Here is an 18,594-nt window from a genome sequence, read left to right on the forward strand (position 1 = left end):
AAGCAGCATCCAGAACATCGTGTACTACATGGCAAAATCAGCCTATAACAACATGCTTAGGAGTCAAAGGATCACCTCAAGTATTAATGCTTGACTGAAGTACTTTAAGGTAAAAGAAAAGGAGGGAAGTGGAAAAGTGGGAGGGAAAAGAAAAAATATAATTAGAACAACTTTCTTCTAGATCTTGACTATGTGACACTTGGGGTAAGAGGGCCTTTGGTTTTCTTTCTTTCTGACCTGTGCTGGGGCTTTCAGGCCTCTTTGGCACTTGAATAAGGAGGTGTAATCCACCCAAGCCGCTCTTTGTTTTCAGTAGCTTTACAAAAGTATGCTGGAACCTGAAGCAAAGCACACCCGCTGAGCATCTGACAGAACACAGCTACTAGGAGTATAACTCCACCACTCCTGGGCTCCACAAGGCCGATCTCTCCATGTCTCTGTGGTCAGGCCCATTATGGAGAAGCCAGGGTGGTCAGAGGGAGCATCCAAGAGATAGATGGAGTCTCCTGAGCAAGCTGGCCCTACTACACAGGCAGAACTGCCTGCACTCATGCAGTGACCCACCTGCAGCAAAATTTCAAGGCGTGGACTCCAGGGTTTTTCAAAGAAACCACAAGCATAGGGTTTGACATCAGCAAGCAAACACCTTTCATTCTTATATACTGCAACTTTTTTGACATGAGATTGCAAGCACAAACTGCTGGAAGTGGAGGAAATTCAAGTGTTGTCAAGTGTTTGTTCTCAGACACATCTATCATACAGTTTTGATGCAAGAAGGGGTTGGTTGTTTGCTTGTTTTAAATTAATAAAGTCAATTTGCACATGAAGACATGTTTAGAGGAAATGAGTTGTCCTCAGTGAAACTGAATCCAACTGGCACGTTGTTTTATCTAGCAAAACCAGTTATACACTGGGCCACACGAGGTACTGATGATGTAAACAGCAACACAGTCCAACAAAAGCAGAGTTCTGTCAGAGGTCACAACTTCATTCATGCTTTCAAAATCCTGCCATTTTCCTACTAGCTACTAGGCACTCAGTTTTTGATATGCACAGATATGGTCCACAAAAGCTACCGAAGCACACATAGATCAATATGAAGTATTTTCTGTTCCACATCTCTGCAAATTAGAATTGCACAAGTCAAATACTTATAAAAGCTATTTTACATTAAAACATATATAATCACACCTTGATGCTGTACTAATACCTATGCAAGTCACAAGTTAACCCCAAATCCTGCCTATCAGCTCAGACGCATGTGCTAGAAAGGCATCAAAACCTCAACATTCTTCCATGCTATGAATATAATGAGCAAACACTCATAATAAGTACTTTTAAAGTAATCACTCAGAACTGTGGTAATACTATTGCATGAAGAAGAGACATGTGATTCACATTTATTAATAGATTAGCAACAGGTATACTTACCACATCCCTCAGAAGACCCTGAGCTTTGTAGGGATATGAACATTACCTTGAACTACAGACAAGAACAAAGACCTCAAGAACACACCTTCTTCAACTCATCCCCTTTCTCAGTATTAAGTCTTAAAAAAGGAGGAGATTGCAACAAACTCCTCGAGACTCTCCTCTGAGGTTCAGGCACTGGTATAATAATGCTTTGCTGCACATCAGGAAGTGTTTCTGGTCAACCACAACACCCAGAAGACCAATCCTGCTACACCAGGGAGAGCTGTGCTCGCCGCAGAGGGACAACATAGTCTTTAGTCAAGGCACAGCACTCAGCCACCCATGTCACACAGTCCCCTCCTTGAAATTCACCCTTCTTCACAAAGGCATATCTACTGTCCAGAAAACCTTGGACCATCCCAACAGCAGAAGCTCTTGAATCTCCAACACATACCTCCAAAATATTCCCTAGCTTGTACAAGAAAGCTTATCTAAACAGACTGCAGTCCAATGTATCTTCTGGTCACAACCTCCTATTTCACCTCAGAGCCTGAAAAATAGGCAAATTGCAGTAAGCATCGCAACAGTTAAAACCTACAGGGATTCATAAATGTTAAGATATTTCTGTTTATTCCACTAGGAATTTTTCTGCTTAGAAAATTTATTTAAACCCTTCAAAAATTCATGACATGAGGTATTATCCAGAAACCAGAATGTAAAAAAGCATACAAAGTTTCTTAACATATTCAGATGCGAAATTCATTATAGCACAGGTGGTTTGATCCCTCCTAAGAGTGAGTGTGGTTGGAGGAAAGAGACAGACAAACTGATGATCAGAGTTCTAACTATATAATAAACAGAAAAAATATCCAGACTGAACTGAGACAACCAAGGCGTCACTTTCTCCTTGCACAATGCTTTGGAGAGATGGAGACTATCCCAAACAACTTCCTTAAAACAAACTGAAGATACCAGATTGTGCACACCCAGGAAGGAAGCACAGGAAACCTCTTATAAACAACGAGTACCTGAACAAAGAATACCCTGAGCATTAAACAAGGTAAATATTGAAAGGTCCAATCTAGGGGATTATTGAGTACCAATTTTTAAGTACAAATATTTTTATATTGTGCCAGATGGGTAATACACTGTTTTTCTCTGGCTGACCACACTTATAACTATGTAGAATTACCTTTATCAAAAATACCCAATTCATTCAAATGCTATCCAATTCATCTGTCACATAAATCATAAGATTTCAGTGTGGCAGAAGACTGCAGTGATTCCTTATTGACCTTCCTGTATAACACATGGGCCGTAAAATTTTACTAAATAGTCTCTTCTTCGAGCCTGTAACTTCAGGTTGAGTGACAGCATAATTTTTAAAAGCAAGGCATATGATCTTGATTTAACACAAATGATGGGAAAAATACACCACCACCTCTATGCAACTCCTTTGCCACCAAGCTAATGAAGAACTGAAACATGGCTCATTTATGCTGCCAACTGCAGCAACTCTGAACCGGCACCAAACACACACAAGAAACTGATCGCGTAAGAGGACTTGTAAGACAGTGAGGAGGAAAGAGGAGGAAGAGATGAATTACAGATGCCGAGCCAAACCTCACACATTTGGGACATCAGACATTTACAGAATTTTGTTTCTTGGCTCCTCTGACTGGCAATGGTCTCAGCCACAGGAGGAAACCCGCAAAGCACAATTGCTTCAAGACTTTGTGGAGCAAAACTGAAGCAGCCTGCAGTCTACTGCATGGCAAAAAAGTCTACTAAGAAATCCAGGACTGAGTCATCAAGCCCAGCCCCCTAAAAACACACATCACATAATCCTATTCATAAGGATTCACCTTCCAACTAAGGTGAAGTTAGGGTTTTGGGGTTTGTTTTTTTTTTTCCACTTCACTGGCCATGACAGACCATTTGAGATAGGTATTTGTTCCTCATCAAGCCTCATTTCAGGGCCCCTATTACTACTGCCTTAAAAATAATTTATGTTTCAAAGGGAACTCCCGGGGAAAATGTATTTTGTTGGCTCAGAGGAGTATTGTCACGATGGCTGCTCGATTATTCCCTTGAGGTAGACAGACTAAGTAGGAGGTTTTATCATCATTCAGGCAGATGGGTTATTAGACACGACACCAACAATTTCAGTAGACTCAAACACAGAAGCTTGGTTTCAAGGCTGAAATATCAAAATGAATCCACTGCTGAAGAACCCTCTACGTTATCAAATAGATGCTCCTGATAGATACCATTAGAAGCATCACATCTACAGTATAATGACTTAACAAAGTATTCTCACTTTTCGTACCTTACTGAAAAGTGTAAAAACTGAAACAGGCACTTAGGTTCCTCTGTATCTTTGCAGGTTGCACATAGATTAAGCTGCAGTGCCCTGTACTACCACATTTATAACTCCTCTCCTGAAGAGTAATGGTTATGAGAAAGTCATGAGGATGATTTTTTTTTTTTCTGCACTCCTCATCTTTTTGATTCTGGGCAGCTACAATGTCTTACATGAGAGAATTAAATTGTAATAATTGTAAACACTAAAGATTAAAAAAAAAAATCCCTTACACAGGAGGTATACTACCTTAGCTTAAAATACCCCAAATTAAATCCTGTTTTCAGAACTATTCCTATAAAGTTGACCCACTGTATGTGCATCAGTGTTTAAAGTCTTTGTCTCCACATACCCCAGATTCTAACCTGTAAACTGATACTACTCAAAAAGGGCAAAATTACTACTACTACAAAGAACCACAGATTCTGAAATTCCACAGATGCTTCTAATAAAACATATTAAGCAGCCTATCATGCAAAGTAGTTATCCACCCTTTTCACTTGAAACACAGTGACATCTTTAAAATTCATTCATGAGACATGTCCATCCACAAAGTACACTCCTGAATCCGTTAAACTTAATCTCTGCTTTAATAAGTGACAGAAAGAGAAAATTAAGGAGATCTAGCAGTTAGGCTTTTTCATTCCTGGAAACAGGAGTTTCCTGGGATGGAATAAATACCTGACCTGCTGTGTGCAGTTCCTGAAAGATGGTCCTAAATAAAGATTTGTATGCTGGCTGTAAAGAGGGACTTAAAATAGTATCAGAACCCAGATCAAAACACTTAAAAACCTGGAGATTCAGCACCTGAACCGTCTCCTGATGGCATTTCGGAGAGTGACCAGAGGTGCACGTTGGCACTGCTCAGTCATACTGCTGCTATTCCACAGTTTCACCGTTATAGTTTTCCCTTTTTCCACTCATAAAAAAAGTCTCATCTTTGCTTGTAATTTCTGATCTAAGCCCTACCACCTTAAATATGAGCTCAGGTATTAAATATGTATTACTTAATAATGCTTTATATTTACTAGGTAATATTAATCCAGTAAATTAATTATTTCTTCTATCAGACACTTGTAGGCTGATACAAGCCACATTATAGTACACCAATGGCACACAAGAGTAACTATTTAGGGGTTAAATTCCTATGGAGTCTAGCAATTCCCATGACTAAATTTTCCATTTTAACCAAATCACAACTTCTGTTCAAAAAAAGTTTAATGAATGTTTATGCTAGGTATTTAGTCTATTCTAGGAAAACGAGAGATGACCTTCACACTAGTAGCAACTGGTTTACACTGTCCAGCTATGCATACAAAGGCATTCTGTGTTTGCTTTGATGGCTTGCACATGCCAGGGGTTGATGTCATTGACAGATTATGGCTATTGACATTGCAATCGTTCTCACACAAAAACTTTATTAGCATAACAGAAGATCTGAAAGTGTGCTATCCCACTTTCTAAAAAATCTTCCCCATCTGCTGCTGGGTGACATACGTAGATCACCTTCCCTTGCCTATTCGCTAGAATACAGCAGGCACTCGAACTCGGCGGGAAGGGTCTGGCCGCATCTGTCTTGTGAGCAAGGCTATTGTTTATGAGATAATTACTCTGGCCCTGTTAACTTGCAGCAATAATCGAGAATGAAATCACCTAATAAGCCAAGTTACCTAGTAATATAGCACATTATAACAGCAATGATTGCATGTAAACTTTGAACCCCCTTTAGTGCCAATTAATTTCAACAGCATTAGCACCACCAGCAAATGAATACGAAGCAGTTTAACTAATTAAAGCTTACTACGTAATAGGCTTGTAGCTTCAATTACCATTTTTCATGTTAGTCATCTGAAACAGTAATGATATGTACCAGCTGGAAAACAGGGCCTGCCCAGTCCCACAGCAACAGGTAAATGAAGCAGTTTTTGAAACTATGTCATGCACTTTTCTAGGAAAAGTGCTAACTAAGCCTTATCAACAGAGACAAACAGCAGATGGCAACGAATGTGCCAAGAGACATTTCATCCTCCAGGAAGAGTTCAACACAAGGCATCAGCAAAAAAGGAGCAGAGTTAGAAGCACGACTTCCACAGATCTTACCAGCTGCTCTCTTCTGCAGGAAAAATAAAGAAGAAAAAAAAAACAAACCCAAACACTAACCCAAAACCTAAACCTAGTCAAGCAGTGATTCTCACCCTAACATACAGACTTCACATGTAGCCCATCTATGTTTCTTTCCCAGGATGTCCAGTACCAGGTTCAGCACAGCAAGGCAGCTGAAGCCCCTTCCCCTATGAGAAGCTTCCCTCTCAGCCCCCAGTAAAAAGGGATTTGTTTAAATCCAGACATTGACTCTCAAGTTTGACTTACCGAGAGTTCGATATTTTTTTGCTATTTTAATTTTATGTACAGAATAGAACTAATCATTCAAGATTTGACTTCTTGCACGCTTTTGGACTCAATGGACTCATAGACAAAGTTGCTTTCCCTCCAGCGTGACACAGTATTTTTCTTTACAGTTCTGAGAATTTGGTGTTTCCAAGTTATTTTTGTGACTTGCAGACCCATAGCTATCTTCTCCACATCATTTTATTTTATTCTTGACATTCAACTTCTTAACACACTGACTGAATTAAACACCGAGAGGAAAGTCACTTTCATGCTCCTCCCCCAGGCTTCCAACTTCAAGGCTCTGCAGTTATCAGAGAGGCTGCTAGTATTTTTGGACACGTATTTTCTTCTTGAACTACCCATCGACAATTCCACTCCTCCCCTCATTCCACCCCCATCCCCAAGTAAGCACACCAAAAAGGATGATTCAATACTTGTTTGGGAAGAAATGTGGAAGACAGGAAAGAGGAAAACAGAAATGCAATAATAAAAAGGAAATCAATTACTTGCTGTCTAGGAAAATCTATTTGCAGCTCATGCTACTCTTTTTTTCCCAAACACTTTAAGTACAGCTGACTTAACATTTAAGTACCTGTGCCTATTGCATTTAAAAAGCAGTTAAAAGCAAAACATGTATAGGAGTTCCTTCATTATGAGCATGCATATTGGCTCAGGTTTTCCCAAATTCAATCTCCCCCAGCATTCACTGCAACAGCTCAGAACCTCAGAGAGCACCAAGTGTTCCTTCTGTGGAAGAATTGAGAGTCACTGGTCTCTTTATGGTGGATAACTGTAGTCCTGAAACAACTACTGCCCATGACACAAATACTGAAAATTAAAGACAAACCCCATACCTCTATATTACAGGAAGCATGCAAAAAGTTTGTTGGCTTTTTTTTTTCTTAATTTAAGAAAAAAAAAAACCAAAAAAACCCACACACCTTATCACACCATAAAAATCCAAACACCATTAACAATGCCTGCTTCCAACACTGTCTGAAGAGCTTAAATGGTGAAAGAAACATCACATTATACAAAATTGCAAAAAAACCCTTATGCGCAAGAGCACATAGCAAGTCTGCGACGTTCTACGTACAACACAAACTATTAATAAACTATTAACCCCAGTTCCTCTCAGAGAGAAGGGCAGACAGACAGTCACAAAGCAGGCTTTCCTCAAGTTAAGATGGAAAAGGCCAGGGACAAATACTATGTCAGTACTGATACTTGATAATTGTGGTAATCTACTACCATGCATACCTTACATGCTCTTCGAAGCAAAAAGGAGTTGCTTGGCTTAGCAGGGAGGCTCTCCCCTATTATGCAGACCAGCTGAGCCAAAAGCTATGCAGTACTGTATGGAATAACAGAAGGATCATTTCTGGAATAGCCAAATAAATGCCACTTCATACTGCTTTACCATCCAGATCTCTTCTGGCAGATCTATTCAGGTTTGTCATTTTAAAGAGGAAATAACTGACTTTAAATAAGCTAATATAATAAACATCAGACAACAAACATTTATTCCTACAGTGAAAATTAATGAAAAGGAAACTGGGACAGCTGCACAGTCCAAAATTGGCACTGATTTTCAGAGAAGGAATAGGATCCCTGAAACTATTACTAGATGGCTCAGGAATCCCTGGCAAAAAATCAAACAGTTTCTTAAAAAAAATTGCTGTAATTTAACACAGTATTTATGACAGAGCAAAGTGACACAAGCTTACGCTCCAGGCTGAAAACTGAGAGACACAAACAAAAGCCACAATTTATTAATCTTCCCTTGGCCAGCATGTCAGAAGCCCATCTCTCTGTAAAAAAACCTCCAAAACTAAATGACTTGTTCATACATGAAAGATAAAAGATTTTAATAATTCTTTTCTTTAAGTATCTGAATAATCAAATCGAAGTTCAAGATCCACCACCAAAGTATCAGATGGCAAAAGGTCTGTACACTAAAGGAGGGTGGGGGGAAAGGGAGGGTTTTTTTTATCTGAATGGAAGAAAAAAAAAATCGTATTTGTTAACGTGGCTCTAAAGTAAGCCAAGATTAGGACAGAAATCTTCCACAGAAGCCTGAGAGCAATCAAAATCATTAACAACACCATTAGATTCCTATAAAGTGCAAATATCTCTTAGCCACAGAAGGAACCACTTTCATTAAGAAATTACTTGGAAGGAAGTAAAAGGAAAGCACCTGCCCCCCCTCCCCATCAGGCATCAATTCCAAATATTCTAAGACCAGCTGAAGAGATGGTCTTAGAGAAATGCAGAAATTGTAGCCTACTGCAAAAAGGTATCAAGGAACATTGGTTTAACTTACCAAACAGCATGCACATTGCGAGGAAAATTTCATGTGTGCCAGCTTTTCCCTAAATTTTTTAGAATCAGTGGGAAGTTTCCCACTGTAGGAGTATCACAGCTAATTCAATGTATACATATGTCAGCATAATACACTTGTTAAAAGTGGCAGCTTTTATAATCTTCTACCCTTGATTCAGCAAGACATTTTATTCCAGGATGAAGTGTTTCAGCCCCCTAAATTCAGCCCAATCTTGTTACAAGTCAGAAGTACTGTTCTGTGATTTACATAAAAGCATTTCCACTCAACTAAGCACCAACTGACAGATAGGGTAAATGGGTTCCAGATAACATTTAAATAGCTGTACTAATTACACTACACAGATAGGAACATGATCCCTTACTCAAATCCTCAGAGTAACCATCCAGAACATTAAAGAGGAAAAAAAAAAAAAAAAAAAAAATCGGTGCGAGCGGTAACACAGCATGTAAAGGAATTTAAAAAAAACCCCAAACATTCTGCATAAAGGAGGTAATCTCAACTAATTAGATGCCATAATGATCTTCTCACAATCTGTTAGAAGCGAGTAGTAGTTAATAACTTCACAGATTTTCTCCAATCCTTTCACCAGGAAGGAATGGCAGTTTCTAAATCATTACTGCTCTGTCATCCTGGATCACTGCCAAGAACATGGAACTTCAGGACACCTGTCAATTAACACATTCCTACTGAAGGCAGGCTCGTCTTCCATCTTTAAATCTATTAAAAATTAGTGATCATAAAAAGCAATCAGATCAAAAACCATGGCAAAATTAAAATTAGAAGTGGCTTCTTGAAGGACAACAGTCTTCAACAACAAAAAAAAAAAAAACCATGAAGAGTTGTGTGTCTGCTGCAGTAACTATATACATACTTTGGAAGATGAACTACATGATGTAATAGACCTTTTTCCATCTCTAGCATCTGTGGTATACAGCAGTACATGCCAAAATGACTGGCCACCTGATGGACAATTGTGTATAAGAGTCAGATCTAAAGCTTTTCTCTAATCAAAGCTTTCTGCAGGGGTTCTCAGTCTAAGTACAGGCTTCTCATTGATTTTTCTTTAGCTCCAGGATGACTACTTTTAACTGTAAGTTGAAAAATATGAAGTTATGCATTGAACCAAAAAAAAAAAAACCCCAGTACGATACATATTAAAACATCGAGACAGAGGAGCTATTACGAGTTAAAGAAACCAAAAGATTTCTGACCAAATATAAAAATGGTATTTGCCTCTAAGTTCAAAGATGCTGAGTTCTGAAGAAGATGGAGAGGAGAAAGAGGAGAAATTAAGGAGGTCACATGAAAACCAAAACATCAGCTATCATTGACTTAGAGCTGGGTTGTTCAGAAACCAAAGGGTACAGCCAAGGAAGTTCTAGATTTAACAAGTAAAATTCTGACCAGAGCAAAACCAACAGGAAGGTTGCAATACACTTCAGTGCAGGGCTGAGACGTCCCTGTGGTTTTGTGGCAGTCTTCCACATGCCAATTCCAAATTACGGTACAACAAAGGCTGTGACAGTTTGATATCCCAGTAAAATTAAAAGCATCAATGAAGAAGATACACTGAAGTCAGTCAGAGAAAACAGAAAATAAAATATTAGTGTGCCAGCTGTAGTACTGCCTAATAGAATGAAGCCACACACAGAACAATTCAGAGTAGCAAACTGAAGGGCAAAACAGCCCGCGTATAGAGCGATTACTTTACCATAGTTATCCTTCTCCCTGGCAACTGTTCTGCACATTCACTTTCCTTGGATTAAAAAAAAAAATAATAATAAAAAAAAAAAAAATAGTATTTGTACCTCGAGGTCTTCTGTATCGCTATCACAGAAACACTTCTTACCCAGGCATTCCAGGGAACATGACCCTGAACTTCAGCAAAGCAGATTATCACGCAGTCCTACTTTTCTGACAACTTCCAGTGGTTTAAACTTACTAATTTCTGGTCTGTTTCATGTACAAGGCAAGTAATTAGAAAGAAAATATTAACTTAACAAGGCATGATCAATCTGAGACGAATCAGTCATGCAACTGCTTGGCTATGGCTGTCTGCTACTATCTCAGCAGAAACCAGGAATCATCATTCATAAAGGCTACATGTCAAAAGAGTACTTTTTTGTTTTTTAAACCAGGGCTTACCAACCATTATTATCCAAATTTAAAAGTTTCTCCAGTCTCATGTAATCACCAAGACACAGAAACGACTGCCAGGGACTAATTCCTGCAGTAAGGTTCAAATGACGTTCCGACATTCCCTGTTTTTGACGAGCACTGCATTTCAGTGACACTACCCACCCCCAACAACCTAAAAAACTACTTCTTGCTCTTTTGAAAGTCTGTCAGTTAGAACATACAAAAACATAAGACTAAACATGAGAGGTAAAGGGAACTGAATTTTTTTTTTTTTTTTGACTAATCCAGGTGTTGAAATAGGATTTTATGGAGCAACTGTTTCTAGTGGCTCAGATCAGCAAATGCACAGAGTATCAAATTGTAGAGCAGATATCAACATATATAATTTAATCCTACTCCCTGAAACCTTACCCAGTAAGTTCGATAAAAGGCATAGCCTGAAGCTAAAGGCAGTGCTACCGCCAGCAACATCTCCTGCATTACGTTATGTATAACCACTGGAAGGAAAGCTAACAGAGAGAGCAAGCATAAGTTAAGTTTTCATGTGCCTTTCAATCACCTATCACGCTGTAAAATTTGGGGGGATTTATTTCATCCAGCTTTGACAGTGCCCTCTTTCTACTATGAAGGAAGCCTGAACAAATTAGCTTAGGCTATATGCCTGACTTACAGGTTTCCTTGCTTCCCACATTGCTTGTGTGCCTCAAGAGATCTGCATCAGGTATGCCCCAGCTTGTTAAACTACACCTACTTCTTGGGAACCCTTTGTCCCAAGCAGAATTCTTGATGTTACCCACCAAAATCTCCTGCATCCTTACAAGGTACTGTACCTGCAGTAGAGACAGTCCACCTTCCACAGACAAATAAAGGTCTTAAACTGTTTCATTTGTCTCGTAAGCATATTTTGATGCTGAAAGCAGCATAAGCCATTCATGCGTATCTTATAAATTAAGCCCAGTGAGATACATGGAAGAGACCACATGACCTGATCTATATAGCAAAACCTGTATTCGAAGTACTCAGAGCAAAGATTTTTTTCTTTTTCAGCTTTGAAACCAAAACAGCCTGGTAAGACAAGTATCACTGCTGAAATGTCTTCATCCTCCTATTTTTTTTTCACTTCAAATGACAGGTTGCTACTCTTGCATCTGTTGGATTCAGCTGACCTTGGCGATAAATCTGAGTGTGAATTAAAAGAACTTTTAAACTGATGGTCATAAACCAGTTTTGGTTCAAAGGCATCTCTGGACATCATCTAACCCAATCTCCTGTCCAAGACAGGGCTAGACCTGCCCGGCGCAAGACTGCATTTCTGGTAAGAGTCCAAACGACTTCTTGATAGCCCCCATTAGGTTACTGAAGACGACAATTAATTCCATCCTTAAACTATTTTCTCCAGATTGAAGAAATCCAGCTCTCAGCCTTTCCTTATATGTCAGAGCAGGATCATCACCACTCTTAAATCATTACCTGAAAACAGCAGATCTAGTAGGCTTAAATGAGTATTCATCCAAGAGGATAAAGAATAGATCATGTAATTGTGGATGGAGCAAAAAGCTTCTAATACAGTCTGTTGTGCAACAGTGAGCTTTTGCACAGTGGGCAACATTCCCAGGAAATACATGAAACTTTTTGATTATGAGATCGAGGTGTCATATCTTTGAAGGACAGTATGAATATTTATTTAAGTCTCGTGGGAGGCAGACACTTCAGTTAGATCATTTTTCTATAGTCTTAGGAATAGTGCTTGAAAAGGAAAATAATTTTTTCTCCATAATTTGAATTCTCTTGTATTTTGAAAACTTTATTACCATAATCTAGGTATCCAAACCCATAGTTTCTAGAACAAGCCATCACCCAATTTAAGATAAACACATGAGGCAAATGAGTGAGGCAGTAACACCCTGAAGAACAACTTCTGTTAAGTCTCGAAAACAAAAATATTTTATGGCAAGCTACTAATGAACTAAAAAACCGTGTACTGCAAAGACTTGTGGTGCTAACTAATACACTGTTTGAATAAAAACATTAAGACAACAGTTACTGTTTGTATTCTTCCAACCTTAACAGTAGGTATTGAGAAATGAATCTGTTTGAAAACAGAACCTAAGAAGTTTACACATGGTAGTGTGATGTTGTAAAAGCTCTCTCTGGGTGAAGCTCTTGTGCTCCTCTATCTCCCTTTTATGAGTCATCTCTGTGCCAGTATCTGAAGAATAGAACCACAAAAGGACCTCTTGTCTTTTGAATCTCATTATCCCTACAGTGTTCTAGATAAAATTAAAGGATTTCTTCAGTTACTCTAAAGCCGAAGCATGGCACACTTTAGGGGCTGCAGGATTCAAGTGCATTCCCCAATATTTTACTGCACACCTGAGAGTCTTTCCTGTTACCACTGGATCTGGACAGCCATTTCTACCTTTCCTGAACCTGAGGTATCAGCCCTCTACCCAACACATATGGCTTCTACAAGGGAACATACTGTCACATTTCAGAGATGGAGAATGTGCCAGAGACCTTGCTCCTTAAGGTCTCCCAGTATCCCAGTTTTCAGTTTTACCACGATTTTGGGCGAGTAATATCTTGTTATTCCCTCGTCAGCCAGATTAAGATAGGAATCAAGCAAAATCTGCGTCTTTTGGCAAGATAGGAACAAAATACAAGATAGGAAACCATAAAAAAAACCCCAAAAGTACAGAAGGAAAACCACAAACAAACAAAACCCCTGTGTGTTAGTCCTATTAACACTAACCCTACAGTTTCAGTGGGGTGTGAGCTGCAAATAGGCTGGTCATGCCTGACCCCTTATATCTCATACTGGGTCTGCCCCCACTTTCCAACCTCCTCCTTTCCACTGGCTCTAAGAGCATGCAGCGAGTCATTGATCCAACAAAAATCAATTTGGTTTTCCTCTAGAGTTAGTTTTCAACTCAGATCACCAGGCTGATCCAGCTCACCATGGGCCCCTGCCATTGCTATAACCCATCTACAGAAATCAGTAGTCAGGAAGTGAGAAGCACCACACCTCTCGTGAAAATACAATCTTAAAATAAGCAGTCACAAAAAAGAAAGTCTCTCTATTCATCTGACTTGCTGTACAATCAGTCTGAATCTGATCAATCTTCCTAACATTTCTCGGTGAATATCCATTAAATAAAACCTTTCTGTCCAGTGAAAAAACACCCCACACCACCCAAAATAAGATAAAATTTTTTTTTTTTTTCTTCCAGACTGATTTCCTCCTCACCCAAAATATTCTGGCCATTCTTCTTAATTGAAATGTTTCATTTCCTCTCCTTGGAGATGCAAAAGTCTTTATCAGACCAGATGTCATCTCATGCACTTGACTAACAATAATAATATTTCATTTCAACGAATGTTAAGATGTTCCATAATTTTTCTACTACTTGGTACTCAGTTTGCATTTTCAGATTGTAAGCAGCCTCTCCTTTGAAATGTCTATTCTAACTCATTTTGGATATTAGCATGCAGAATAACGTACACAGCTTTTTCACTGGCTCACGATTGCATACATAATGATAAATTTACCAACAGTGACAACTGGTTTGACCCCAACAGTTTCCATTCAGGGACACTGCAACAATGTAGCACTATTTCTTGTAAAATTTCAGTTTGCCATTTTTATATTTAAAAGCAATTAAGAAACTCTTTGCCTCGCCTTGCCATCAAGTTTCATGTCTTCCAAAAATGTTATACTGATGTTGTATTCCCTGTTTAAATATAGACAGCATGCTTACATGAGACTTTAGGAGGCTCCTTTCCCTCCTTTAACAATCCACTTCCTCCCATACTACAACATGGAAGAAACCACGACTCTGACAAGTGCCCCATTCACATGACAACTCTTGCAGACTGTATATCCAATGCTTTAGGTCCAGTTAAGAGAAAGTAGCTGATGATCAATTTTCCCTGGATGAACAAGACTTTAAAAAAAAAAAAATGCAAAAAAAGAAACGCCTAGATTTCCTACAGAAGACAATTACAATAGACGGCCATTAACCTGCTCACCTACCCTTGTTTAATTTTTTTTTTTTTAAATGAGCTTATCTTTCTTCACTTCATCTTTCTCCTCCCTCATCCATTCTTTCCCCAGACTGCAGCAATAACATGCTTTTATTCTTTCCTTTTGACTGCCAGGGCCTTAAACTAATTATTAATTGAGAATGTATCTAAAGGACCTGAATGAGAAAGTTGGAATTAACCCAACTGCCTCTTTCCACCTTTTATTTTACATACTGTAACACTAGATCTACCTGTTAGTACTGCTGAAAACAGCAAATGTGTTATTTACCTTTCAAAGACAAGTTTTCTACTTGCTTGGGCAAAAATATGCAACAATGAAAAATAACATGGAAAAAAAGCAAGTACCTGGAAAAGGCCTCAGCTTTGAGTGACAGCCATTAGCAACCAAGCTGCCTACAGATAAAATTCTCTCAACAACTTTGCTGTCCTCTAGGAAAATCCTGCAGCAGAGGGCATCCTGCGTTTGGGAAATCAGACAACTGACACTTCATCAAAAGACTTGTCCTTTAAAGAGGCTAGAAAGGCATGACCTTACACTGCCTGCTAGCGCAGAGCTGGCTGGTCGTACAACACCGACTCATCTTGTTTCCAGTTGTTAAATTACATTAAAGGACAGCTAAAAATATATTAAATATTTTCCTATTACTTTTCCGTGCAAGCAACTGCTATAGTTACAACAAGAGCAATGTCCAAGCAAACGCTTAGTGACACGGAGGGGGGGGTGGTGGTGGGAAGGTCCAGAAATCCTTCTAACACATTCCAGATCAATAACATACCATTTGGATTGCAAAAGCAGAAATAATTTTTTTTACATGGGTTGTAAGAACCACCACCGATGCATTTCTAATGATCAAAACAGAAAAACATTGACATTTTCCAAAAAGGTCAAACAGATCCGAGCTATATTTTTAACTCCCTTCCACACCAAATTTTTGCCCTTTTTTTGTTCCAAAACACACCGAAACTTAACCAGTCTACCTGTGATATATAATACACTAAATTCTGGCAAATTTCACACTGGTATGCCCCATCTCCCCTGCTAGAGATTACCCACAAATGAAAAAAACAAACAAACAAACAAGGAAGACCCGTTTGAAAAACCTGATAGTCAACGTTTAAAACCCACCGTGACAAAAATGAAAGTCTTAATTGATTAATGATCTTAAGGTCTCTATCGCCATCTAGTGAAAACTCACCACCATTACCACACTACCCACATAAATTGCACCTCGTTCCCTGGGCTGGCACATGCTAAGCTCTCTCCTGGAGCCAGCCTACATATGGCCAGAGCTGTAAGGGCTTTGCTGCATTTCTACTGCATGTCTGAAGGTAAATAAAGGTCAAGCACTAGCTCGTATCTCGCTAAGGCTGCCCGAAGAGAACCGAGCTCTTACCAACTACACTCCGTCCCAGCGCAATCATCTGGCTTTGTAACAGCCCTTCCACATAAAAATGTTTAATACTTCTGGACATCAAAATGAAGTGAACGTGTCAAATGCTAGCATAGTTATACACAAGTTTTTTAAATGGCCATGTGTCATTACAGGAATTTTTAGTCAACATAAGGAACCCCGCAGCAGCTCCGCTACTTTTCATGCATCGGCATCGCCAAACCCCAACGAGAAGTTACAGCCCAGGAGAGGCTGTACAGAGCACTTGGCACCAGACCCTTGCAATATTCGGTCCCCCTACAGCTTCAGTGAAAGGGTCTTCAGTCACACAGTTAGAAAGCAGCAATTTATGAAAGTTATCTAAACTCATTCTCTTTCGGCTTCGTTAAAACTTAATGCTATGATGAGCTTCAAGAACCTCAACTTGAAACATGCATTTCCCAAATCCAATTATTCTGCTAAGATTTATGATTGAACTGCAACTGTGTTAGTGCAAATATTAAGTTCAGTTTTCATTCCATACAGTATTTTTCCTGCTTAGACATCTACAAGCCTACCTGCATTTGCTCAGGTCCCCAACACAACAGTTAAAAAAAAAAAAAGTATAAATTACTGATCATCAGAAAAGGCCATTTAAATTTAGACCGGTAACATTTTTCCATAATAGTTATTTTTTAATTAACCTTTTCATATAGAGAGCCCATATCTTCTGACACTTAACGTTCACCTCTCTTATATTAGCATTTAGTGGTAAGAGGAAACCTATGAATAGAAAGACTAATACAAAATTTTAAAGTAGTATTTTTCCAGATTAAATATTTCACCTTAAAAAAAAACCCCAGAAGACTAAGGTGTCCTCTTGTGTCATCTTTTATGGCAAAACCTACTACTCAAGAAATAAAGAGCTAATAAAGCTCTATCTGTTTATTGACTACCTACATAAAAATGTAAGTTTTCAGAACACAGCATATACAGTGTATTTCATCAGAATATAGCATACTTACACAGAAGCACAAAACTACCTGAGAAATCTGAAGTTATCAGAAGTTTGTCATCTTCACAGTATCCAGAGTAATGAGTACTAATCTACCTCAAAGAATGTGGGAAAAAAATTTTTAGTGCTACAGGAGGTGCTGTACTGCACAGAAGAGACCTACCAAGACAGCAACGCCCCACTGAGCTCAGCACTAGTGCTGGCAGACACAGGCTGGCTCCCGCAGACTTCCACTGGCATCTCTCTGCTGTGCTCCCAGCAGCCCCATCTCATAGAGGAACTTTTAGACCTGCACTGGGTACAACACACTTTCAAGCAACAGTGTGCCACAGTATCACAGTCTTCCCCAAACTCAGAGCAGCTACAAAACTTGAGATTTAAATGTGTGCAAAGGCTTGGCAGAAGCAAGCCCAGGTATAGTACCACCAAAATGAAGAAGGTAGGAAATCCTTTCCAACCAAAAATCAACTATGTAAGAGAAAATGTCTCCAAGTGCTCCCTAGCACATCCTGTACCAGCTATTTAGGATCTTCCCATTCCACCACCACTTTGGAACGTAATGCAGGAACACCAGAATTTCATGCACCATTACCTCGTAACTGGTAAGTCACAGACAATTGAGAATAAACTGTACATGCAAACAAAGAGTCTTTTCCCCTCTTAACAGAGGCCAAAATCCATACAATACCCAGTCTGTGACAGGTGCTCCATATGACTAATGGAGATCATGAAAAACCCCAAAAGTTGAATTCATTACTTGTAAAACACCGCTAGAAAATATAAAGCCATGATATGCAGCTGCTTTTCATGCCAACCTTGTAGACAAATACATCAGAATCTTATAACGACAAAAAAGATACCACTTTCTTAAAGGTAACATTAACTTTTGAATTCACATGGATGCATAGCGCATTTACAGTTACCAAACCTGGAAATTATTTCCTAGTTCAACGTGTGTGTAAGGTTAAACATACTGGTTACATAAATTGGGAGGACAGCAAATGTGGGGTTGTCTCTATAGAGAACTCTTTAGATGGGAAGACTTAAAAACAAAGATGTGCTATCAGAAACAAAATGCCCTTATGCACATCATTTGGGGGTTGTACATGGACCTTCAGTGCATTGGGTAGTCCACAGCAAAAAGAGCTGTGCCCTCACATCACAGGGAGCATGTGCCTCTAAACACAGATGCAAACTCATCCATCTCCCTGCTCAACTTAAAGGTTGACCAGCCATCCTGTCACATCTGTTCCTGGCACCCTTGCAGATTCCTGCTTGGTATTCTCTTCTATAAAGAGCGAATATGAAGCATCAAGAAAAATGTGGTTTAAGACACTGTATATCAGTGGTATGGTTTTGATCTCTAATGATTATTTCTCCCACTGGGACCAAACTGATGTGGTCTGCATTCAGCTGCCATCCTAATCAACAGCAAGAGTAGTTTTGCCTATAAAGTCAAGAGCAGCTCTTAAAATAAAATCTTGAGGCTAGTGCAAAGCTTCATTTTAAGGAACAA

At 39.1% G+C, this 18,594-nt stretch overlaps 1 protein-coding gene across 1 annotated transcript in view; it reads right to left on the reverse strand.

Moving 5' to 3' along the window:
- Positions 1-18,594, reverse strand: part of POLA1 (DNA polymerase alpha 1, catalytic subunit) — a 205,510-nt gene that overhangs the window by 151,138 nt on the left and 35,778 nt on the right. The window lies entirely within an intron of this gene.

Source organism: Egretta garzetta, unplaced genomic scaffold, assembly GCF_000687185.1.
Source record: "Egretta garzetta isolate BGI_Z169 unplaced genomic scaffold, ASM68718v1 scaffold373, whole genome shotgun sequence".
NCBI classification, from domain to species: Eukaryota; Metazoa; Chordata; class Aves; order Pelecaniformes; family Ardeidae; genus Egretta; species Egretta garzetta.